General features: G+C 33.1%; 1 protein-coding gene and 1 non-coding gene across 5 annotated transcripts in view; both read left to right on the forward strand.

Annotated features, from left to right (window-relative positions):
- Positions 1–26,658, forward strand: part of PCDH7 (protocadherin 7) — a 477,156-nt gene that overhangs the window by 332,119 nt on the left and 118,379 nt on the right. The gene's annotated exons all lie outside the window — the stretch shown is intronic.
- On the forward strand, positions 23,393–23,551 carry LOC126032686 (U1 spliceosomal RNA). The gene has a single exon (XR_007503909.1). It is a non-coding gene; the product is annotated as a U1 spliceosomal RNA (small nuclear RNA).

Genomic DNA, 26,658 nt, shown 5'->3' on the forward strand with positions numbered 1-26,658 from the left:
TAGTATCTCTCTGGCCCTAAATTTATTATTTTGATGTGGAAGTGAAATAGAAGCGCTGATCTAAAATACAAGCAGTCTAACAGGAGTGAAGTTTGGATAACCAAAGTGGGCATACCAAAATGAGCATACTGCTAAGAAACGTGTTCTGGGTTTTATGAGCATAGTATGGAGCTGACAGATGCTATGATAAATTTGTATGAAGACAATGTCTGCAGGATAATTTTTATGTATTCTCTTTAAAGCTGCAAGTGGATGTGTCTGTGAGCAAATATGTATTAGCATCCGTGCCATTCTGCCCGCCTCATTTTCTTTCTTCAGGGCACAACATTCTGCTACCTTGGCATTCCAAACACTTAGAAAGTTTTGAGACATGACTGATATTTGTAACACTTCTTCTTTTCACATAAAATATGCTGTGTGTTTAACTTTCCTTTGGGGGCAAAAAAGTAAAACAAAAATAGTATACACACACACCACACACAAACACATATACACATTTTAAGCTCTTGGCTTAAAATCATGTCAACCTGAAACATTTAATGATGTCACAGAGTTGATTAGCATTGGTTGATTCATATTTCAGTTCAAAGCAATTGTTTTATAATCTTCTCATAGAATTTCAAACTATTGCATTTTAAGTGAAAATAAGTATATTAACATCTTGCTATGTCTAAGCATTTTTAAAGTCAACCTACTGGAATCATTGTCCAGAATTCTGTGCTCCCATCTGAACAATCTTTTATCATTTACCATAAAGAATCCAAGGCTTAGCTTTGCTGACTGTTAAGAAAAATATATATCTTCATCATGCTCGCCTTTATTGTCTTTCAGCTATGTCTTGATGAAGTGGCTAAATTAATACACCAAGGATTCTAAATTACTAGTTGAGCTTCATTTCAGCTTTCTTACAAGAAAGTATTATGGTCTCTGAAGAAAATCTTGCTTCACATTTTTTTCAAAAATCCATGCTCGTCTGAATATTAGTTGATATATGACACTATACAATTTTTACAGCATTTTACATTGCTCTTAGAATTTGGGGGAAGGGTACAGTTGTGGTTTAGTGGATCAGGCACCTCTCTTACATGCTGCAGACTTGCTTTTAAATCTCAGCACTCCATATGGTTCCCTGAGTAAAACCATGAGTGATATCTGAGTGCAGAGCCAATAGTTTAACCACAAGCACTGTAGGGTGTGTATTGAAAAAAAATAGAATATTCTGAAAAATAAATGTCTGCTAGCTTCTCATACATATTTACGTATACATGTCTTTATCAGTGTATGGAATGTATAATTGGTAAATATGACAAAGATATTCTTTTTTTTTCTGTTTTTTGGGGCCACACCCATTTGATGCTCAGGGCTTTCTCCTGGCTATGCACTCAGAAATTGCCCCTGGGTTGGGGAGACCATATGAGACGCTGGGGGATTGAACTGCGGTTCTTCCTTGGCTAGTGCTTGCAAGGCAGACACCTTACCTCTAGCACCACCTCACCGGCCCCGACAAAGATATTCTTAATATATTTATTTATATATAATTGTATGTGATGCATTTAAAAGTTTATGTGTCCCTTTGTTGACAATATTGTCAAATTTACTGTCATATCTATCTGTCAATTGAGCATATCTATTATAGGCTTTATAGAAATTGAGGTATGTACCTATTTAGTGCTACTTTGTATCAATCCTGTCTACTCATTTTTAGGTGTTTCACCCACTTGATTCAATTTAATTGTAGAGATGCTTAGAGTTCCTGTGGAAATTAAATTAGCCAATGACTTTTAGCTACAGAAACTTTGTTTTGTCATATGGCTGATTAATGGACATGATAATTTTGTGCCCTTTAAAACTTTTAGTTTTAATTTAATCATTTTTCTTTTAAAAATAGAGTGCCTAGAATGACATTTGAGTTTAGATAAATTATTAATTTGATATAATATCAATTTTATGTAGCTTAAGATATTGTCCACTTACAACATGACATTAGAGCATTAGAATATATAAAATTCACACATCACAAAGAATGAGAATAAACAGTGTTGGCGGGGATGTGGAGAGAAAGGAACTCTTATCCACTGCTGGTGGGAATGCCGTCTAGTTCAACCTTTATGGAAAGCGATATGGAGATTCCTCCAAAAACTGGAAATCGAGCTCCCATACGATCCAGCTATACCACTCCTAGGAATATACCCTAGGAACACAAAAATACAATACAAAAACCCCTTCCTTACACCTATATTCATTGCAGCACTATTTACCATAGCAAGACTCTGGAAACAACCAAGATGCCCTTCAACAGATGAAAGGCTAAAGAAACTGTGGTACATATACACAATGGAATATTATGCAGCTGTCAGGAGAGATGAAGTCATGAAATTTTCCTATACATGGATGTACACGGAATCTATTATGCTGAGTGAAATAAGTCAGAGAGAGAAAGAAATACGCAGAATGGTCTCACTCATCTATGGGTTTTAAGAAAAATGAAAGACACCCTTGTAATAATAATTTTCAGACACAAAAGAGAAAAGAGGTGGAAGTTCCAGCTCACCTCAGGAAGCTCACCACAAAGAATGATGAGTTTAGTTAGGGAAATAACTACATTTTGAACTGTCCTAATAATGAGAATGTATGAGGAAAATGGAGAGCCTGTCTAGAGTACAGGCGGGGGTCGGGTGAGGCGAAGGGAGACTTGGGACATTGGTGATGGGAATGTTGCGCTGGTGATGGGTGGTGTTCTTTACATGACTGAAACCCAAACACAATCATGTATGTAATTAAGGTGTTTAAATAAATTAAAAAAAAAGAATATATAAAATTTTGATGTGAGGCCAGAGAGATAGAATGGACATAAGGCGTTTGCCTTTCATGCAGAAGGTCATTGGTTTGAGTCCCGGCATCCCATATGGTCCCCTGAGCCTGCCAGGAGCAATTTCTGAGCATGGAGCCAGGAATAACCCCTGAGCACCGACTGGTATGACCCCAAAACCAAAAATAAATAAATAAATAAATAAATAAATAATTTTTGTTTTGATGTGATATAGTATCATGCTTTGTCTTAGAATAAAGTGTTTTTTTGTCTTGAAAGTAAAAGTTGATTCTTAAGTTTGATACTCATCACACTCAATTTTGATTATGTGTGAGTAATGTTTTTAAAACCCAAAGTTTTACAAAATAAACATTTTGTTGTTAGAATTACCTAAAGTGGGCTGAAGCAATAGCACAGCAGCAGGGAATTTTCCTTGCAAGCATCTGACCCGAGTTTGATCTCCTGTTTCCAATATGGTCCCCTGAGCCTGTCAGGGCCGATTTCTGAGCGCAAAGCCAGGGGTAATCCTTGAGCGCAGCCTGTTGTGGCCCAAATCAACAACAACACAATAATAATAATAAAACTTAAAAAAAGTTTGGTGCTAAAGTAATAATACAGTGTGTAGGGCATTTGCCCTGCATGTGCCCAACCACATTCAATCCCTGATATTCCATATGGTCCCTGGAGCCTACCAAAAATAATTTCTGAGCAGAGTCAGGAATCAGCCTTGAGTGCTGCCAGATGTGGCCTCAAAACAAAAAACAAACAAAAAATATCTCAGGTTAGTACTTATATTTGAAGTATTTAATTTACAAGCTTTAATTTTATTTTTTCTTAAACTAAAGTTCTTTGTGGTATAAAACACATACAATGAAAAACAGAGAAATTATCTAATTTTAGTATGAGCAACCGAAGACATCTTATTGTCATAGTCTTAACCTTTGAGAAATGTATTAGGTATTGGAGAAAACTAGCCCAAAATTCTCAAATTCACAAAATACAAGTATCTTTATGATCAAAAGCAACCCTAAACTAGCTATGTGACTGATTTATTTTGATAATTGACTATGCCCTGAGCAGCTAATTAAGCAAGTCTGCAAAAATGTTGTAATTTGATACAGGTGGCAGTAATTTTCAAAGATGATTACAAAAATTTTATCTTCTACATTTTAAAGTGTGGCAAATATATAAAGTCTATCTTTAATTTTGAAGAATGAGCTAATTCGTTTTGCTGCTTTTCATTGGTTTGTGTTTTGGTGGCCAAAAAGGGAAAAAAAAAAAGCAACTGAACATAGTTCATAACCACCAACTTTACCCAAATTGAAAGCATAAAGTCAATATATTTTTGGTCATGTCATGTTTATTTTAGTCAATAGTCTATTAGTCAATGTTCTATTTAATCATTGCTCTATTACAAGGTAAAAATTAAAATCTCCCTCTGAAGATGATGTGCCACAAACAATGAAAATGGTGTCAGACATGTCTGAGATATCTAGGTATCTGAAGTAGATCTCTTTATAGGATCCAATGGCATTTAAGTCTAGATCCTTTGATAAACATGGATATGAGCTGAATATGATATCATAGTAGAGTATATAGGATTTGTAGTATTCTAGAGGGGATATTATTTCAGCATTTCATAAAGTGATAGCAACACCTGAGAGTAGCACTGTCTAAGTTCTGACTTCTGGTGAGAATAAAGAATCCTATAGAAATTCAGTTCAGATATATTTGAATTTGCATTAGATGTTTCACTGCAGATGAAGTGGTTCGGTTCCCAATTACCATAAAGAGCACAATGCTCTTATGCAGGAGTGGAGAAAATTTGGAAGCACCAGAAGGCATAATTTATAATGAAGGTGTGTTATAAAATAGCAGAGTTTTTTTTATGAGATAGGCTTCAGCTAAGAAATGAGTCCTCAAGAGGGATATATTAGCACTTGAACATTTTTTGTTTTGGTGATTGTGTTAAGGTGTTGTACATCAGGTGTGGTGCAAACCATTTTCTGGCTTTGCTGGAAATGGTCATTTCTTTTTTTTTTTTTTTTTTTGTGTTTTTTTGGGTCACAGCCGGCAGTGCTCAGGGGTTATTCCTGGCTCCAGGCTCAGAAATTGCTCCTGGCAGGCACGGGGGACCATATGGGGCACCGGGATTCGAACCGATGACCTCCTGCATGAAAGGCAAATGCCTTACCTCCATGCTATCTCTCCGGCCCCGAAATGGTCATTTCTTATCTCAGATAGAAAAGACAAATATCAAAGCTGGCAGAATGACTTTCAGTTCCACTAGGGATAAAAACAAAGGCCCCATACTTGAACACATGAGCCATCTAGCAATTTCTTGGCTGCTAAAATGTTGAACTGTTTATTCAATGATTTTACTCTCCAGAACACCCAGTACTGGGCTACAAAAATAATTTAGTAGTAACTCTAATCAAGATTTGCTTAGTTTGGGTTGGTCATATTATGTGGGGTGTTCAGCAGCAAAGTTGCCCGTTGTTTTCCTTTGTCTAGAAAAATGCAGCCTTGTGGCATTTTCTCAGCATTTGTTCATTGTGTTCTCAGATTACTTTGTCTTCGCTAGGTCTCATGAAAAAGCTGGGGACCTTAAGACACTCATTCTTTCCTTATCAGCTTCAGTGAAGTAGAAGGTTGATAGGCTTGCCCTATCATTCCACTTTAAGTTATAAAAGAATTGTGGGAAGATTCACTTTGCACGTGATTCAAGATTTCATACATTTTGTTTCTTTTCCTTTTGGGACTTTTGTGCTACCATTTATGTTTAGTTCATCAAAAAAAATAATAGAGACATTTTGTAACATTTAAAACATTTTCATTTCAAAGTATTTTTTTCCAAATGGACAACTATACTTATTAGGGAAAAAATAGTAAGATAAAAGGAAAAAGAGATTGCAGTTTGTTATCCACAGTGGTTTTTTTGTAGGGAGAGAGTCAAGCTATTTTTTAATTGGTATACATATATAATTTATATGTATTGAGCAATATAATTCCATCTTACTTTAAATTGTTGATGCTTAGTAAAAAACAACTGGAAAAATGATGAAGTTTTAGTGAATTCCAATTACTTATGGCTTAGCAGCAGTAATTGAAAAGCTAATTTGTTTAGTAATGAACTTTATCTGCAGAGAAAAGACAACAAGATCATTACTGTTTTCAGCAGTTATGCCTTAACTTCAGATTTAAGGAGGAAAACAAATAAAAATCATGCATACCAGCCTTTAAAATAGTTAATACTAATCTTGTTTCCTCCTAAAAGCTATGATAGAGTGATATATATATGTATAATTATATATATAGTGATGATAGGTATATTGCCTGCCATATAGAATAGATATTGTCAACTTGATTAAGTAAGAGATATAAGACTTTGAGAAAATTCTCTTAGAGATAATAAGGGATAAATTCATTATTCTAGAAACGAACCATTTTTGTTCTAACATTGAACAAATTTTTAACATAAATATAATAAATAGAAGAATGTGTTAGTTTTAATAAGCTACAAGTAGCTGTAGATTAAGGAAGATCAAAAGATCATATTTGACCTAAATTCCAAAAAAGAATGAAAGTAGGAATGTAGGCATGCATGAAGAAATTAACTAATTAGTATTTTGTGGGGGATAATAGTGTTTTGGATTAGGCCCCATTCCTTGTTTTATAACTAACAGTTCTCAAGTGACCATATATGGTAAATTTGAACAAAAATTGTGGCCAAAACAGCCACATGCATGGCAACTGCCTCAACAGTAGCCAATCTTTGATCCACTAGTGAACATATGAGAGTATCTGAGACTGAGTTTAATATTTGGAATAAAGTAGCATACAAAACTTACCAACGAAAGTTAGGTGAAAAGGGTAAAGGGTAAAGATCCAGCACCTGGTGGCAGAAGACAATGGAGGAGAGTCATAGGCACTTTAGTGGCAGTGTGTACAAGAATTTTGTCTATTTATACTATAAACCTTAACACAATTAAATTATATTGTCTATACTATAAAATTAAAAAAATAAAAGAAAGCTGATTAGATGGAAGGCAAAATTTGTATGATTAAGATATTTTTTTTATATTTTCTATCTTATAAATTATATTAAAGGGTATAAAATACCTAAAGATCAGAAAATAGTTTAGGTCATATATGTATAATTTATTGGCCTATTAAATTATACATGTTTTCAGGGCCAGAGTGGTGGTGCAAGCAATAGGGCATTTGCCTTACACTTGCTAACCTAGGACAGACCTGAGTTCAATTCCCTGGCTTTCCATACAGTCCCACAAGCCAGGAGCGATTTCTGAGCGCATAGCAGGAGTAACCCCTAAGCATCACTGGGTGTGTTCCAAAAACGAATATATACATATATATATTATGTATATAAAGTATACATATTTTCATAGTGGTTTCAATTTTATACCACCTAATAAAATTTATTCAAAATTCATGCAAAATGTTAAATAATAGAAATACATTTTTATTATTTCAAATATGGGTTAATTCTTCTCAACTATGTAGTAATTTTGTCTCAAAAATAATGAATTAAAAGAGAATTTGAAATAAAATTTAAATAACTCCTTGGTAAAGCCATATTGTTTGTTTATTCCTTTGAACTTATTTATAAAACATACGAGATCATTTTTACTGATAAATTGCATTTTCTGATTCTTGCATGACTTTTGCCCATTAAATATTTAATTATTTTATGACTTATTCATGATTATTTTAATTGCACATAAGTAGGATATAATATCTGTACAAGACTAACTAGTTTCACTGCTCAACAAAATACTAGATAACATGTACTGCCACTTATTTCATTTTCAATTAACATTTTAAGAAGTTTTGCTATATGTTTTAGTAGAATTATTTCTTTTTATATATTACCATGTGTCAAGTTATAATAAAAACATTTTAAGATCTGAGAAACTTTTCATCAGATGCTACACCCTTCTTAATAGGCTTGGCCTCTAATTAAAGAATTATTCATGTGTGTATTATATATAATATATATCTAGACTTTTAATATGTCTCATATTAACTTCCAACAAACAAAATAACTTTTCTCAGTGTATAAATATGATTGCATTAAAAAAGCTGTATATTGTGTTTTGAATATTTTTATATATAATGTGCAATATAAATCATTTTGAAGGTAAAATTTAAGTATTATTAAATCCATTGAATATGAGATTGAAAGATTCAAATTTTGCTCTGAAATAATGTATGCTAGAGTCTATCAAATGCAAAATAATGTATAAAACTTAGTTTTCATGCAATTACTTCTCTATCATCAAGAATGAACATTTTCCATATTTACTTACAGAATAATAGTGTTTATTATTGTTTTCTCTTAATTACTCTCAATTTCTTTTGGATGGAAAGCATGGTTATCTTAATGCCTAGGGCATTAGCTTGTCTTTCTGAAAATATTTACAGAATGAGACATTTCAAGGTAATATTGTTCTTTTAAAGACATTTTTTAAAAATTGTATATAATAAAATGTTAATATTTACATTACTTTAGTTCTTTTTTATCTCTTAATGTTAAGCCTTTTAAAGGCAATAATATTTCTATTAGTCCATTATTAGTGGGTTTCCAAGATGAATTTACATTGTTGAAATCATAACATCTATATTTTCACTTTTGTTGAGAAATTTAAGAATGAGCACACCTTACACAGTTGTTAAAATAGTATCCTAAATTTTTTAAAAAATGAAATAAATATAGGGAAATTTAATGTAGGAATTAGGAAAACATTAGATAGTAATTTTCACAGTATAATTTGCCTATGAGTTATAAGTTCATTTTGATTATATTGTACAGTTAGAATCTATAGTTGCTTTCAAAGTCTATTGAGGACATTCAAATAAGCTATCTATAATTATTTTAATTTAGATATACCTCTCACTTGTATATACATTTTGATAGTTATAGAAATTTAATATGTACCATTTAAATAAATTTCCATCCAATCTGTTAATACCTTGTAGGCTAAAGTTTTAGTCCTTTTGTATTCATACTTGTTTTCAAAGTTACCTTTCTATATAGCTCATTTTCTTATTTGCAAAAACATATCCAGGCATTGTGCCATTCAACAACAGTCTAACTCAATTGATCTTGTACTAATTTTTTTAGCCTGATTAATTTACTCTTTGCTACTCACCCACATCTAACTCAGATTTTTCATAATTTATTTTTTCCTTGAATAGTGGTATTCAGGTCTTCCTATTTTTTTTAAATTTATTTATATCGCAAAGAAACATTGCTTTGTTTATTGCCTGTTTTTCTAGTTCATTACTGTGTTTTATTGTCTTCTCTTTCCTATTTCAGCCTCGTATAGTGGATTGAACTGATTTCAAAATCATTGTGCTAAAAAATTTCCCACATAAAAAGATATCTTATTTGTGGACACAACCTTGGGAATTAAGCAAAGTTACAGATTGAAAGAAAGAAATTCTAATGGCAGAGTACAAGTAGTTGATAATTATATTGCAAAAATAATTGTGGACATTAAAATGTCTAGGTACAAGACATTTCAATTTTATAGTAAATTTAAACACGAGTTTTCACAACACATATTTAGGGAAAGGACTACTAAGCCTCAGTGTCTTTTCAAAATCTAGAAAAACATCTGAATTTAGAAATTGCCCTTACAGAGGTCTTGTATACCTTTGGCTAGTGCTATTTCAGAACTTTGTCGAGGTGGTAAAAAATCTGCTCTCATTTCCCTGCCCATTGCTTCCACTTTTATTCAGTAATCTTGCCATCTGTTTGCCTGAAATGGCAGCCCCAGAGGGCAGGGAGCATCTCTTATCTGCACATTGCTGTAAGTAAGTGTGGATTCTCTGTCAGCATTTAAAAAATAATAGAACTTCAATAGAGTTGATTTAAGCCTCTCTAGTCAGCAGTTAGTCTTGGTGACATGAATCACTCTTTCAAATGGTAATTTACACCTGTTACCTTCATCCACAGGTTGGAAAATGCTTACACCTTAATTAATTATACCCTTATGATCTGAGAGATTGTATCCTCAAGTCAGAGACTGGGAGGCAGGAGCATAGAGAATCGAGAGCTTCTCCTATTTCAAAGCAAATACTGGGAAGCAAAAATTAGAATTCTGGTCACTTTTCACTTGTGATGGATGAGGCTCTTCAGGAATCTGTGTCTCTTGTGGCAGAAAACATGGCGATGGCGTCCCTTCCAGTAAGAGATGTACTTGTCCTTTGCACACTGTGCAGCATCAATTCCATATGACCTCAGAGGACATCTATGCTTCATAATAACACATTTGCTCAGGGCTTCTGCCGTGGCTGATGCCATTCACAGAATCAAAGAGCAGGTGGCATGCAAATTGCTTTTGGGGGAGCATGAATTAGAATACATTACCCAACTGGTACTGCCTCTCTGTAATTAAGCTACAATGAAATGACGAGTATCTGACATCAGATAATCATTTAATAAAGGAAAATGGAAGGTGTTTAAAAAGGTGTTTTCCTTCAATTTTGTTGAGATTGCACAAGGGTTGCCTTAGCATACAGATGATCTAAAATATTTGGCAAGTGCACTAAGATGTTTATGATAGTCATGTTGCATGTTTTTATAACATTAGGTGTTAATAAAAATTGAGATTAGAGTTTCACCCTTGAAGTTACAGTATATTGGGAAATATTGTCTAGATTTACAAGCTTTTATTTTCTAGAACTTGAACAAAACCTTAGGAATTGCTAGGAAATTTTATTAGATAGTCCTAATGGCTTTGTGTGTGGTGTTGTATGATTACTTTAATTATTATAATAGCCTAATCAGTATTTTGCTCAGTAGTGTTTTGCATATTCCAGATGCAGTTTTTGAAGTATAGCAATAATAGTAAATTCTGTTTTGAAGCGACTCATATGTAACCAACTTTATTATGTTTCAAAGGAATAAAATGAATTCGAGGTAAATTCATCTTTATTCCAATTGTTAATTTTCATATATTCATATTTTAACAATATTTCTTCATAATAAATGACATGCAAGACACCCTAAGCAATATAACTCTAATTTAGTATATTTCATTTGTTTGGGGGTCCCACTGTAGTTTTGGTATCACTTTTAGGAATCACTCCTGTAGGTGCTTAGAGGATCATATGGACTTCTCAGTAACAAACCAATGTGTAAGTCAAATAACTTACCAGCACTTACCAGCATTTACCAATTGCTCTGATTTCTCCAAATCAATATTTTAAGTACATAACTAATTTACTGTACCATTTCTATGTCATTATCTTCATTTAGAATTAATTCTATTTAGTCCTTAGTTTCCACATGCCATTTTATTCGTTGTTTCAGCGAAGTTTCTCCTCATATTATACTCTATTATTTATCTTTGAAAATTCTTACCTGATCCTTTTTGAAATCAGGATAACAATGCAATCAAACAAACACTTAGAAATAATATTCTTTTTATAAATAATTTATCTCAACTATTATAAGATACATATTTTCTTATTTCATTATATCATTTAAGAGTCAATATAAATTGTTCAGTTAGCTGAGTTTCCCTAGTTACATTGCAAATTTTTATATTTCTGTTGCAATGATAGTAAAATTCAGTAATATTACTCTTCTTTAATAATTAGAACCTTGAGAGGAGAGATATGTTTTTGATCTTTGTATTTCAATGGTTCAACCATTCAATAATGTCCAAAATGTTGAAAAATTAAAGATAGATTGAAAAATAGACAAGACTGAAGAATGCTCTGAAAAATAGATAGCTGACAGTTGGAAATATCACACTTTCTCTGCCTGAATATTGTCATTCTTTACTGTCTATTTTTCCTTCCCTAAAAGAAATATTGCAAAAAGTACTGAAGCTTTTTTGTTGTTAAATATTTTGGGCCACACCTGGTGATGCTTAAGGACTACTCCTGGCTTTGCACTCAAAAATCGCACTCTGGCTTGGGGGACCACATGGGACACTGGGGATTGAACCCAGGTCCATTCTGGGACAGCTGCATGCAAGGCAAATGTCCTACCACTATGCTATCGCTCTGGCCCCAAAAAGAACTTAAGCATTTTATGAAAATTCTTATTTATCCCACCTTCTCCTGCCATGCATCTAATATTTGTAGTAGACAATTTAATTAATGGTATAAAGTCAATTTTAAATAAATATCATGCAGGTACGTTCGCAGAAAATGTGAGTTTCAAGAGGCGTATAATTGACTGGTGGTGACATGAGTATTTCTGGCTAATGTCAGAGTCTTCTGACAGAAAAAGATAGCAACAAGCTGTTAATACACGTGCATATGAGAGGAGTTCAACAATGTCTGGCAGCAGATTGTGGGGCCCAAACTAGGATTTCTAAGAGCAAGCTCACCATAAAGCTCTTAGTAATAGGAGTTAACAACAAACATTAGAGAAAAATAATTACAAGACAGAACAAACAAAACAAACAAAACTATTTGTGTTATCCAGGATTTAAACAAGCCTCTGTACAGTAAACTGATCTCTAGTACATCATGCCAGATCAAATTTTGATTCATCAGTATCAGAAAAAGTTGAGTAAAATATATGATAGCAATAATAAAGGAAGAGTGTAAACAGACTTATTTTTCATTGAATGAAATTCACATATAATTGAAATACAATTGGATAGCTAGAAGACTAATGAAACAATAAATTAGAACATAAGAAATAATAAGATTTATTAATGATTCAATAATTTAAATTATTTTAACAATTACATTCCTATAAAGTAACATTATGTTCTACCTGCGATTTTTCCTAAAATAGAGCCAAAAAAAAGCTCCTTAGCACCAATTGTTATGGTCCCAAAGAAAATAGAAAATTTTGCTTTATGCCGTGTATTTATCAAGTTTTAATATATCCAGATTTAAATATTCTGTGACTTGATTAACTCATTATGCATTTTGTCTGTGAGATGAATCTTTGTTCATATACACAGCCAAGGTTAAATATTTTATTCTTTTATTTTTTGGGGGTTGGGTAATTCCTGGCTGCTCTCAGAGGTTACTCCTGGCTCTGCTCTCAGAAATCACTCCTGGCAGGCAGGGAGGACCTTATGGATGTCTGGATTCAAACCACCATAATTCCTGGGTTTACTATGTGTGAGACAAACACCTTACCGCTGTGCTATCTCTCCAGCCCAGTTTATTGGTTTTTATTTTCATATATTTCAGCAGTAAAAGGTTAAGCTAGAGTTTATCAATAAATCTACTCATTGAAATAGTTAAATTTTAGTTATTTGCTATACCTAATTTACAAAATATATTATAACTTAATATAAATTTTACTTAACTTTTAGAAGCAAAGTGTATTATTTGAAATGTTATGTTAATTATAATTGTGATGATATGGTTTAAAAGTGTTAATTTTATTGTACTGCTGAAAAAATTTACTTAAACACCAATACCACCAATGAGTATCTGCTCTCCCACTGTCATTATCAACTGTAGTCCGCACTCATCACGATTCTGTTGTTTAATTGGAGTAAGCTATTTAATTTTCATGACATGAAAATTCATAATATGCGATATAAAAATGATCATAGAAATTTAATACAAATTATCTAAAACATTAGATTGAAAATTACGTGACATATAACAAGTCCTTAGAAAAACATTTATCTATGATTCTTAATAAACTATTAGTTAAAAATTATAAGTATTCCTCGAAGCAATGAAACATTTCCATCATTCTAAAAATTCCCTGATTCTAAAAATCAGAAGATAATGAGTATGAATTACCAAAATTGTAAAATCATTTTTCCACTTTTCTTTAGTATTTTTAAAATCCTTGTTCTTTTGTGATAGTATGAGGTAATGGTTATGAAAAAATATTTTGGATTTCTGTATTCTAGCAAATGGACAAAGAGGTATATTTGCTTTATTTTTTTAAAAAAAGCATCAAACTCTAATTCACAGATTGTATGATCAAGACATGCAAAAATACAGATTTTTTTCATTGTGTTTTTTTTGTTTATTCATTGTGTTTTGTGGTTTTTGTCACTATTTTTATCCTTAAAAATTTCCTTATTACCTTTTTAACAATCATTACTAAGTCTTTGATTACTATTACTCTAATTTTCAAGTAGTTAAAACCATCATATTCACAATAAACTTTCATGTGTACAATGTTTTAGCATCACAACTTTCCACTAGTTTTATCTTAACCACCAACTCAGCATGCCTCCCCCAGAGTAAATTCATTTCTATGTTTTTATTAATTTGTTATCCAAATGCTTTGTTTTCTTATATCTCACATATAAAAGAGATCATTCTTGGGCCTGAATGGTGGCACAAGCAGTAAGGTGCCTACCTTGCACGCACTAGCCTAGGACGAACTGTGGTTTGATCCCCTAGTGTCCCGTATGGTACCCCAAGCCAGGAGTGACTATCTGAGCTCATAGCCAAGAGTAACCCCTGAGCATCACAGAGTGTGGCCCAAAAACAAAACAACACAAAACAAATAAAGAGAGATCATTCTGTAACTGTCCTCCATTTAACAACACTCAATATAGTAATCTCCAGTTCCATTTAAGTAGCATCAAATAATATTATTTCATCTTTTTTTCTTATAACTGCACCCTCATCCATTGCTGTAGGGAATGTTGACTAGTGTCATACTATTAAAATACAATATGGACACTACAAAAAACAAATAATTGGTCTCCCATATAAAGTGGCAACTACCCTTCTTGTAACTTATCCAGAGGGTCCCAAAAATCTATTCTTAAAAGACATCTGCACTCTGGTGTATGTATTATTTATTGCTGCAACATTCATAATTGTCAATATTTGGAAATTCACATGTGTGAGAACAGATGACTAGATAAATAAACTGTCATATATTTCATTCATTACTTTTTGTTTGTTTGTTTGTTATTTTTGCCACACCCAGTGATGCTCAGGGATTATTCTTGGCTATGTGTTCAGAAATAGCTCCTGGCTTGGGGGACCATATGGGATGCCGGGGGATTGAACCTGCCGGGGGATTGAACCACTGTCCATCCTAGGCTAGCATTCTCAAGGCAGACAGATGCCTTACCAATTTGCGCCACTGTTTCAGCCCCTACTTTTGTTTGTTTGTTTGTTTTTGATCATGGCTGGTGGGTTCAGGAATAACTCCTGGCTCTGAACTCAGAAATTACTCCTGGCAGGTGTTGGGGACCATATGGGATGCCATGGATCAAACCTGGGTTGGCTGAGTGCAAAGCAAATGCCCTGCCCATTGTGCTATCATTTCAGCCCCAACCATTTTTTTCTTTTTACTGTTCTAGAACTTCATGTAAGAGGAAGCATGCTTATGTTTAACCCTCCTTTTTTTTTTTAGCATGAAAAACACTGCTAAAAGGAAGTACAATAGAAATTTTCTTTTGAAATTTAATTCTTCCAGGACAATGGATAAGTGAATGATTCTATGTACTAACTATGAGAATTGTTTACTTGTTTACTTTATGAATGATAGTAATGTTTTGGAAGCAAATTGACTAATATTCAGTACTTTGACTATGCCTTACTTCTAGTTAGTACATTTTAAAAGAGTAAGTTTCTCTTTTAGCATGCTAAAATGCAATCTCCTCATTATCGTGACTGCAATTTTCAACTTCAGAAGTGAAAATAGAATCAAGGAATATAAGAGCATATGAAAATGAAAATCTAGTCTGACCTGGCCTGGCTGTTCTAGAAAGGAAGAGAATTATTGCCTGGCAGGCATTGCTTCAACTAGCATTTGCTCTGCCTGTTACTCAAATTTTCATCAAGGCAGGCCAATTTCTCCCAAACTAGCTTCTTCAATTTACATGTGCAGCATTTTAATCCAATCAATGTATTTCTTCATGTTGAATATGTAGAAATCCCACAAAGTGATTTGAGTTATTTTAAAGGTACAATTCTTCTTTATAAAAGCAAACTGTAATAGTTCTAAGGGAACCAATAAATGCAAACTAAAGGGTACAAAAAAAAGAGAGAGAGAGAGTTTGTTGTTATTGCTTTAAGAAGCACTTGCTGTTAGTGGAACTGAGCATCTGATTCTTCAAGAGAGGCATGCACAACCGGGACAAATGGTAGCCATGGGAGTAGGAAAGTTAATCAAAAAGGTAATCAAGTGAATCGAGGCAGCATTCCCTCTGCAATGAGCTACTAGTGTTTCAGATCAGCAGAGTGTTCAGTGAGTTAGGGCACTATGGCTTTTTCATCAACTAAGTGTGAAGCCTCTCCAGTAAGGTAAAAATACAATCACTCAGTCATTCATGTGAATTGAATATATGCAAGTGCTTCAAGCCTTCATTTTTATTCATCTTTTTATTGAAGTGATTATTTTTCTTTTTTTGGCTAGTTTTCTTAATGTGAAACAAGAAAATAGAAGCTTAACAATGCTTTTGTGGTGATCACCAATTTATAACAGTAACAGTTATGAATCAGATATTGTTTTCATAGAGAAACCTTTCCTAACAATCGCCTAATCATTTTTCATCTTCTTATGGTTCATATATTATCATAAACTACAATTACATAAAATATTGATGTTTATGAATAGTGTTGCAATAATCCATCGAATTTCATCATATATAGGCATATGCAATATTTATGTGGGTCGCTTCAAGTAAAAAGAACTTGTAAATTAATTCTAAGCTTATTTTCTTAGGGTCACTATGCTAAGCACTGAGGAAGGAATAAATATGAATGCTGATCTCAAGAAATTTACTCTTTGGAGGGATTAAACTACACAAAAATAGATGTGCTGTTCAGTAAGGTGTAATAACTGCCATAAGAAAAGTACAGATAATATCCAGTGATGGATAGCAGATAAAAGAAATTGCTTTCAGCCAAGTAGAGCACATAAATACAGCAAAATATCTGGTTTTGCACAGTGTATTGTCTTTATACTCGGAAGTTGATCAGGATTTTTATAGAATGTCACCCTTTCACTTGCCCCTTCCTCACCCTCACCACCCCCTAAAAGAAAAAACACTGAGTGGGAATAACATATGTATATTGAGAAAGGAAATTTGAATGGGAAAGACTACTGTAACTCTGAAAGGTGAACATAGGTTAAGAGACGCTAATCATGTGCCAACTGTTACAATTGAAGGATCAAAGAGCACCATAAATATATTGTGAAAGCAAAATGGGACCAGATTCTACATGGTCTTTTATGTCAGCTTATGGCAACTGGACTTTAACTTATATGCAAGAGTGAGTTATAAAATTTTCAATTTTAGAGAGACTAATATGACAGCAACAGAGACAACAGAGTGTGAATCCCAAGGAAATAAAGGCTTTGGAGAAGATTTGCAATGTTTCCACAAAAAAGACAAAAGTAATGTGAAACAGGAATCTAAAAGGAAGTAACAAGTAAGAAAGATATGGTAAAAACAATATATAAAAGTATTAGGGTACATTTGAGAAGTATGTGAAATACTCATCCTTTTTGGAAAGAGAGCAAGGGAAGAACAAGTAGGCAAAGTTCAGATAGCAGCAGGCTTTGCTCCTGTCTCTGCTCAGGGATCACTCTTGTTTGGATCCAGGTGACCATTTGCAGTGCAGAATATTAAAGTCTGCCCGCTGTATGCAAGATAAAACCTGTACCTTTTGTATTGTTTCTTTGATTATGTAAGATTTTTTTTCTCCAAAAATAGTAGAACTGCTTCTTGGAAGGCCACTAAATCAATCTAAAAACACAGTAGCAAGAAATGGCTTTTTGAAACAGTTGATGCATTTAATTTGATCATAATATTAGAGAAGCTTAAGATATATTAAACACAGAGATATAATCAGGAGAATTGAACGAGGGAAGAGTGAATTGAACTTAAGACAAATATTAATTTAGAAAATAAAGGACCAGAATTATAGTACAATGTATAATGCACTTGTCTTGCACTCAGCCAACCCAGATTTGAACACAAGCATCCCAGTACCCCAGCACTGCTGGAGTAATTCCAGAGTGTAGAGCAATGAGTAACCCCTAAGCATTGTTGAGTATGCTCTCAGAATCCCCCAAATATAAACCATCCTAAAAGAAGTAATGTTTGAAACCCTGCCATTAATGAAAAAATAATTATTAAAAACAGAATAGATATTGTGGAAAACAATTGAGTTTAGTGCTTACGGGGTGTGCTACATAGGTGGGTGAGGTAATGTCTAACACAGCAGAAATAATGAAAGAAGGAAAATCAGGTTTATTAGACATCATGATGAGTAAGGAATTTTCACCTGCCTCAATAGTTGTAAGAACGTAAACATGTTTGAGTAGATTATGGAATTTATAATGTAAATGCTTGTAAATTGTCAAAGAAATAAATTTGTTGTGATAAGTGCATAGGTTAAATGTAAAGCACTTGAAAGTTAATAGAAATGAAAAAATGCAGATTGCTAACATGAAGCTTACACTTCTTCAAAAAACAAAACTCATGAACTTGGAAAGTGAAGATGCTCAAAAGAACTGATGCCAGAAGGAAACAGCCTACTTAATAAACAATGAATGACCATTTAAATAGTAAAGTAAACAATATAATAGTAGTATCTGCCATTGAGTTAAAAGAATAATAAATTGACATTATGTTAAATTCCATATGAAATGGAAGAAAAATGACTATCATTGTTTTTTTTTTCTATTTTTAATATATTTTCTTTCAATTCAGGTAAAATTGTTTACAAGTGTAAAAATGTCTTTATGTTCTAAGGATTACTTTTATCAAGGCTCAGAAAATATTCAGTGCCAGATAGAAGAGAAGCAAACACTTACATGATGTACTATCTGAATTGTCCTCAGGATTAGTTTACATTGATCATCGTCTCTTCCTTACTGTTTCCTTACAATTCACATATGGGTGACATCATCTGGTATCTGTTTTCCTTCTGACTCACTTTTTCTTAATATGACACTTGAAAGCTTCATCCATACCTTAAATTTCCAATAATAAATCAGCCTATTGGTGTAAGCATCTCTAGTTTGAAGAAATGTTTGCTTTACTCTTTGTATTTTCCAGGACTTAGCTAGAAGAGAAAAGCCAAAAAGTATATTTACTTAAGTACATATTTTCAAATTATTTTTAAAACATATTTCTGTAATTTCACTTCCCATATTTCTATAAGGATTATGAGATAAATGCATAACATGATTCTTCTTTTCTTATATTATTTCTTGTTATTTATAGAGCTTAAATAGTTTAGTCACTACTTTTTTTGTTTTTGTTTTTGTTTTGTAGGCCAGGTCTGGTGACGATCAGGGTTACTCTTGGCTATGTGTTCAGAAATTACTCCTGGCTTGGGGGACCATATAGGATGCCATGGGATCAAACTGAGAGCCCTCCTAGGTCAGCCATATGCCAGGCAAATGCCCTACTGCTTATACCACCTCTCTGGCCCCTTAGTCACTTATATTTGTTTGTTTATTTTTGGGGGGAGTGGTAACTAGTGGGGCTATGGCCTTCTGTCTCTATACTAAGTGTTCATTCAGCCTTTGCAGGCTCAAGAGATTTAATTTGTTGCCAGAAATTGAATCAGGTTCAACATTTTGCAAAGCAATCCCCCACCTGCTGGACCTTCTCGCATGTCCTGAGACAATTATTTTATATTTTGCTGCCTAGTATTTCTGTTATCTCAATCCAGATAAAAGTTTTTCCCACATGAATACCGTTTTATAGAAAGATCCCTCTCTGTCCTTCTCTCTCCCTCTTCTCTTTCCTTTCTGTTCTCTCTCTCTCCACTCATCTCTTCTCTTTATATATATATGCCAAAAAAAGGATTTAAAAAATTTACTAATATTTGCTTAGATAAATATAAGGCGAGTGAGTATCTCAAATTCAACATTTTATCTGGACTTAAAAATGCAATAATCATTGAATATATCTAGGACAATAAATTGCTAGCATAATTTGAACTATTAAATTATTCTATTAAGTTACAAAATAATATGTTAGTGTTCTTAGTAATAAAAATCATTGTTCTTAGTAATAAAAATCATTGTTTTCTGAGCGTAGAGCCAGGAGAAACCCCTGAGTGCTACCGGATATGACCCCCCCAAAAAAGAAAACAAAAAAATATGTAACAATGATTTCATAAGTCTTATTTTGAATAAACGTGAGATTTTCCCCCCTCTAGAATAAGAATAGGGTTCATAGAAACATTTTACTCTTGGTACAGTCTTTAACTTTCATTTGTAAAATTTCCAGTAGTAACTTCCCAAATGAACAGAAGAAATGAGTGATCTTTTGACTTCTCACTCCTGCATCTTGGGTATACATTTTTGCTGCTAAGATTGTCTCTAAGTTCAGTATTTGATTTGATTTTTTGCTTTTGCCTCACTTCTATCTCTTTATATTTTCTGGGAAAAAGACTCACTAGATTTTTCAGGAGTTTGGCTTATAAATAAATGACTTAAATTCAAAGCTTTTGTTTGTTTTTATTTTTGTTATGTGGCCATATCCAACAATGTTCAGGAGTAACTCCTCTTTTCTCTATGTTCAGAATTTACTCCTGAAAGTTCTTGGACAAATTAATGGAATGATGGAATTGAATTTGAGCCTGTTGTGTGCAAGGCAAGTGTTCTACCTACTGTACTCCTTGATCAAGGTTTTTCTTATTGGTGTTCAGAACATATGCAGTGCCAAATAGAACAAAGGTTGTACTGTCTCTCCAGATCAATTTCTACCAATTTTATGAATTTGTTCTAGTACAAAGGAATATAAAGACTTATTGCGACTCCAAGAAAAAAAATTCACTTGTGTTCTAAGTCTATTTCCTTGTTCTCTTGATTTCTGCTATTTTCCCCCAAAGTGAATCTCTGAATCTTTATATAACCTTGGTGGCTTTCTACTTTTACTATTGTCTTATTTCTTTCTTCGAAGTTTTTAAATATCTATTGATATATTCAAAGTGGTTCTGTGGACATTTGCACCTAATTTGAAATCTTCTATAATAAATAAATAGGTAGGTAGATAGATAAATAAATAGATAGATAGATAGATAGATAGATAGATAGATAGATAGATGATAGATAGATAGACAGACAGATGTTAGAGAGTTGGATGGATAAGATGGATGGTTAAATTGGGTTCTAGTGGCAGTCTTTAGTGTTTTCTGGGTTTACTTCTGGCTGTGTTTAAAGATTATTATTGACTGGACCTAGGATACCATATATAATTCCAGAGGTTGAACCCTGGTAGGTGGTGTGAAAAGTAATTGTTTTACCAGCTGTATTATCTCTCTGGCCTGCTGATAATGCATGATTTTAGGGAGCAACTGTGTGGAAAGAGAGTAAGAGAGTATGAGAGAGAGAGAGAGAGAGAGAGTGAGAGAGAGAGAGAGAGAGAGAGAGAGAGAGAGAGAATTCCAGTCATGATATGAAGTGACAGATTATAATACCAGCTCTGGAAGCTGTAGGTAGCATAATTGTTCTAGGAAAAAAGTTCTGAATTGTCTAGAGTTATTATTTCTCTTTTTCTGTCTGTTAGAAAGCATAGCATGATCGATAGAATATTTAGCTATTACAGCTGTTGTGAACATACTTAGAACCTTTGTAGATTGTAATTAGTGAATTATCTTGTTAATACAATACTTGGTTGAATATTTCTTGCTAAACCATAATGTCAGTTACTGTGAGAGAATTTCTTCAGTTATGAAAATCCAAATTACACCATCTGTATCCTTACACTAAATCTGATGTATTTCAGAGATTCCTTAAGATAAAAATGTTTACAAACCAGTATGAAGTTTTCATTGCATTGTATTTTTTTCATAATATTATCAAAATGAAGAGTACTCATTTCACAAACAGGAAAAATATCAATTTTTCTGTAGAGTTCTTGAAGGTAAATTACTGTCAAATTTGAAGTATCCTTAAGGGGGCACTGTCACCTATTTTATATAGTTCATAATTTTTATTCTTTGTTGATAAGATATGTTTTATTAGTACAGTAATTGCAATTAATAGAGTGATTTTAATATATTTTTAACAAAATTTTATTCTTCATATCATCTATAATCATGAATTCTATAAGAATTCTACAAGGTCCATTGTTACAAGCATGATTGCAATTTATATCAGTAAACTAGACATCTTGGATAGTTTTGAAAGTAAAATCTTGTGGATTGCTTCCCCTCAAGATCGCTATACTAATTTAAATTATGGTAATGACTAATTAGTATATTTCAATACACACTTTTTGTTTTTTCTTTTGAGGCCACACCAGTATTGTGGAGGTTTCACCCCTGACTCTATGCTAAGAGATCAAACGTGGTAATGCTAGATGCTTAGGGTCAAACCATCTCAGCAATGGCAAGTTAAATAGTACAGCATTTACATAGTTTGTTTTGCAAGTGGCTGAGCCTTCTCATTATACCAGAAAATATGATCACCATCAACAATAGTAATTCCTGACGACAGAGCTAGGAGGAAGTCAAGGAAAATGCTGGGTTTGGCCCCAAATCCAGGTTTGTGGTCAATTTTGTCCTTTTTTGTTTGTTTGTTTGTTTTGTGGGCCACACCCAGTGACCCTCAAAAGCGACTCTTGGCTCTGTGCTCAGAAATCGTTCCTGGCTCAGGGGACCATATGGGAATCCAGGCATCGAACCCAGGTCTGTCCTGGGTCAGCCGCATGCAAGACAAATGCCCTACTGTTGTGCTATCACTCCGGGCCTGGTAATTTTGCTTTTCATATTATGTATAGACCTGCTATCTTTGATTTTGGAGTCAAACATTTGAATTTAGTAGATGCTCCACTATTTTGTGAATGTGGGCAAATTGCAGCTTCCGCTTGGGTGCTATGAGTCATATATGCATAATATTAACATACTCTCACTATCTTTAGATATTATGAAAGTTCTCTATTGCCCCTGACAGTACTCAAACCATGTGAAGTTTACATTAAGAGTAATCTCCAGTGATTAAAATGTTTAATATTATTTAAAGTAGACATAAAAACCCTTAATTACTTAAGCACAGATTTTAAAATTCCCTAGTTAGAAGATACTTTTTAAAGTGCAAGTATGTCTAGAGAGTAGCAAACTGAATGAAGTCAGATAGAAGGGGAGAGATTGACACAGAATGATTTCTTACATAAGACATAAAGAAATATAGTAAAAAATGATTATAGTTAAAGGCAATGAAACTTGAGAAGTGGTCTACATAACTGAACTTTATTATGGAAAACTTTGAATGGGGGCACTGAGATATTGGTGGAGGAAATTGAATACTCTGATGCAGAATATGGTGCTGAAATATTGTGTACATAAAGTCCATTATAGTAATATAAAACATGTCCCATTAAAATTTTAAAATATTTTATATATATGCATATATGTATAAAGCATACATACAGTTTTAGGAAAATTCTTATGTGGATTATTTTTCTTATGCAAACAGGCAACCAATATCCAAAACCATAAAAAGTTAAATATTTAAAAGTTAAAAAGTTAAATATTTCATAATATGACTCATATTTAATTATATTAAAGCATTTTCTTAGAAAATATTTTATAAAGGAAAATATTCTTATGGAACTTATAGTTTTGTGCAGAGGTAGTTTTACATTATTTTATAAGTTCAACACTAGATTTTAAAATACAATACTTCCCTGGCAGGGGAGAAACCATGATCAGGAAGGTGGTTTTCCCAGGGCGAGGCTTATCCATTGCTCTCCGGATGTTCTAACTCCTGCGATTTCCCCAAATTTGGGAAATTCGACTGCATAATTTGTGGTAGTGGGGATTGCATTCATGCTCGAAAAAAAAAAAGAATTGAAAATACAGACATAAATTTCTTATAAAATTTAATATGAAGTGCTCAAATAGAGTGAAAAGACCACAACTGCTACTTTAACTTTCTTTACATAATAGCACTTATTTATTTTTAATTTTGACAGTGTGTGCACTGTAAATTTAATGATTTTAAGTTTTCTTTATTTTATTAATAAAAACAGGCTTTTGTTTAGTTCATATTTTTAACTTATTGATATAACATTAATTTATAGATATGTAAAAATGTGTGCATTGTAGTATGCTTCTTCTGTATGATCCACATCAACAAGTGTTAATTCTATAGATTTATTTATAGATTTAATTCTATCGATTATATCATTTCTATCACTGTCAATCCTTCTTCCCCCAGTTAATCTGACTCAGTTGTTAGAGTGTAAAGATTTGTTTCCTTTGAATATCATCTACTCCTGTACTTTATGTCTTTAATGAAACACTATGGATAAAGTCATCTTGTATATATGTTTCTCTTTCATTTAGCATGCAATTCCAATTTGATCAATGATGTTGGAAAATGCAGGTTATCTTATTGCTGAATCGTAGTCCACTCTGCCTATCTCTTATAATTTCTTTATCTTTGCATCAGCTATTGACAAGTGAAATGAGTCTATTTCTGATAATTGCTCTAACATGCAAGATTATGAAACACACAAAGATAAGAAAAAGAAGAAGCAGTTAACCCACTAGGAGAGCTGAACTGGCTGGCAATTCTTCAAAGACATACATCCAGGAAGCACATAAACACAAATGTTCATCATAATTTCTTATCAAGGAAGTGCAAATCAAAACAACAATGAGATATCACCTCATAGCAGTGAGAACATCTATCTCCAAAAGTCCCAGGGTGTGGAGAAAGGGGAATTCCATTCATTGTCAGTGTGAAATGAAGGTCATTTAGTCTAGGAAAAAAAGTGTATGAGATTTCTCAAAACAAAAACAAAAACAAGCCAGATGCCTAATAATGCAGCAATTCCTCTCCTATTATTTACAAAAGGACAAAATGCTAATTTTATACACTACACATGCACAAATAAAAGTATCTTTCAAGTATGTGAAGTTTTGACTTTTGTCTTTTTCTCTGGCTAACAAATGCTGTGTAGCATCAATTTTAAAGAAGCAGACTATTTGGGCTAGAAAAGTTGGACTACTCATTACTATGAGTAGCTTCTTATGGATTTCTCTTCAGTTAGTTAAAGCAAATATTAGATCACATTTTCCCCATATTTATAAGTTACTTTATGGCACAACTCCAGTATACAAGCTTCAAAGTGCACATCTGGGCGTTCAGAACTTGTCAACACTTATTTTGTTTGGCACTTCCAGGAATGCCAACAGTCGGGCACAGCCAGCTGCATCTTTTGGACAAATGCTGACTGTATTAATAGCTACTATCTCTGCCTTTCCCTGATTATCTAATAAATGTTGCTTGATAGAATTAAAACAATTGTGTCTTCACCCTTCTCAAAATTTACTTCTCAAAATGACCATCTGTATTGAAAAATTACGGGTGAGATTTTTTTTTATTAAATTATTGATTGATTGGATGATTGCTTTATCTCAGAGTGTACTTTGAGAGTTTATCATCACTATATTTAGAAGCAAGTGTTGCTTCATCCTTCTCTAAATTGTCTTATTTAATTGAATATTGCTCATAACTGCAAAGGCAAACATGTCAGATATCTTTACTGATAAGTCATTCATTTTGATAATTTCCTTCCTTGAGGCCATTATTTTATTCTGTGTTCAGAATTGACTTGAAAGGTACACTATTCATGTCCAATTGATACTTTATGAGGCAACTTTATCAGTTAACATGTTTTGTGTTAAAACTTCTGGGTTTATTAACTTTCTATTTCTAATTCCAACCAATATTTCATGTTTAGATCAGTTTAAATTGAGAAAAATATTGAGAAGAAATATACCGTTATGCATATTTAGAGTGAATTTTCTTCCAGGTATTCTGACATCTCAGAGATGGTCAGTACATAAAAGAAAAAACATCCTTTATTAGAGTTGTATTAGTTTGGAAGCTTATCTGATGATCCTTAGAGCTTACTCCTGTCTCTATGATTAGGGCTTGTTCCTGGAGGATTCAGGTTCCATATGGTGTGGTGGAGGTCCAATCTGGGTCAGCTGATGCAAGGCAAGTTACCTACTTGCTGTACTTTCATTTTGGCCCCTAAGGGGCATTTTTTCCCTGAGAGCAGCAATCCTATTTGTTCACAAAATGTAGTGTTCCTATTAACATTTTTATTTCTTGGAGTAGGTGAGAATTGGAGAGGTATGTTATATCTAGCAGTTATCATGGGTTAATAATTCCTAACTCTGTCTTAGTAAATACCCTTGGTATTGCTCTGGGAACCATGTATGTTGCTGGGGAATTTAACCTTGGTCAGCCACATACAAAATATTTACCTTACACTATTACTCTCTGTCTGGCTCAAATTAACTTTTTTTAAAGGCCCAAATGCATAGAATACTTGTGTGACTTAGTCACATATTGTTTTTTCTTTTTTGAGCCATGCCTTATGAAGCTTAGGGGTTACTCCTGACTAGGTACTCAGAAATTGCTCCTGGCTTGGGGGACCATATAGGACACTGAGGATCGAACAAGAGTCCGTTCTGAATCGACCGCATGCAAGGCAAACACCCTATTGCTGTGCTATCGCTCTGGCCCCTGGTTGTATATTTTACCAATAATAGTCATATAACTAAAATAGTAATATTTAATTTTAAATATATATACACATTTATATCCTCTAAATATTAAGCAATTATTGGTTTGAATATATGTTAACATAAATTTAATAGTAAATGCCTTTTGGATAATTATACTTCTGCTATTCAATGCAGGCTTGATGTAATGAAGAAGCACAATAAAGTACTTTAAAATAAAACATATATATATATGTATTTATACTAGATATGTATGTATATAGATATTCAGTATCCCATATATATCTATGTATAAGTATAGATATATAGACACACATATATATGGTATATCAACGATCAAACCCAGTTTGGCTATTTTAAAAGAAAATGCCCTCCCTTCTGTGATAAATCTCTGGCCCTGA

The sequence above is a fragment of the Suncus etruscus genome, chromosome 16, assembly GCF_024139225.1.
Source record: "Suncus etruscus isolate mSunEtr1 chromosome 16, mSunEtr1.pri.cur, whole genome shotgun sequence".
In the NCBI taxonomy this organism is placed as follows: domain Eukaryota; kingdom Metazoa; phylum Chordata; class Mammalia; order Eulipotyphla; family Soricidae; genus Suncus; species Suncus etruscus.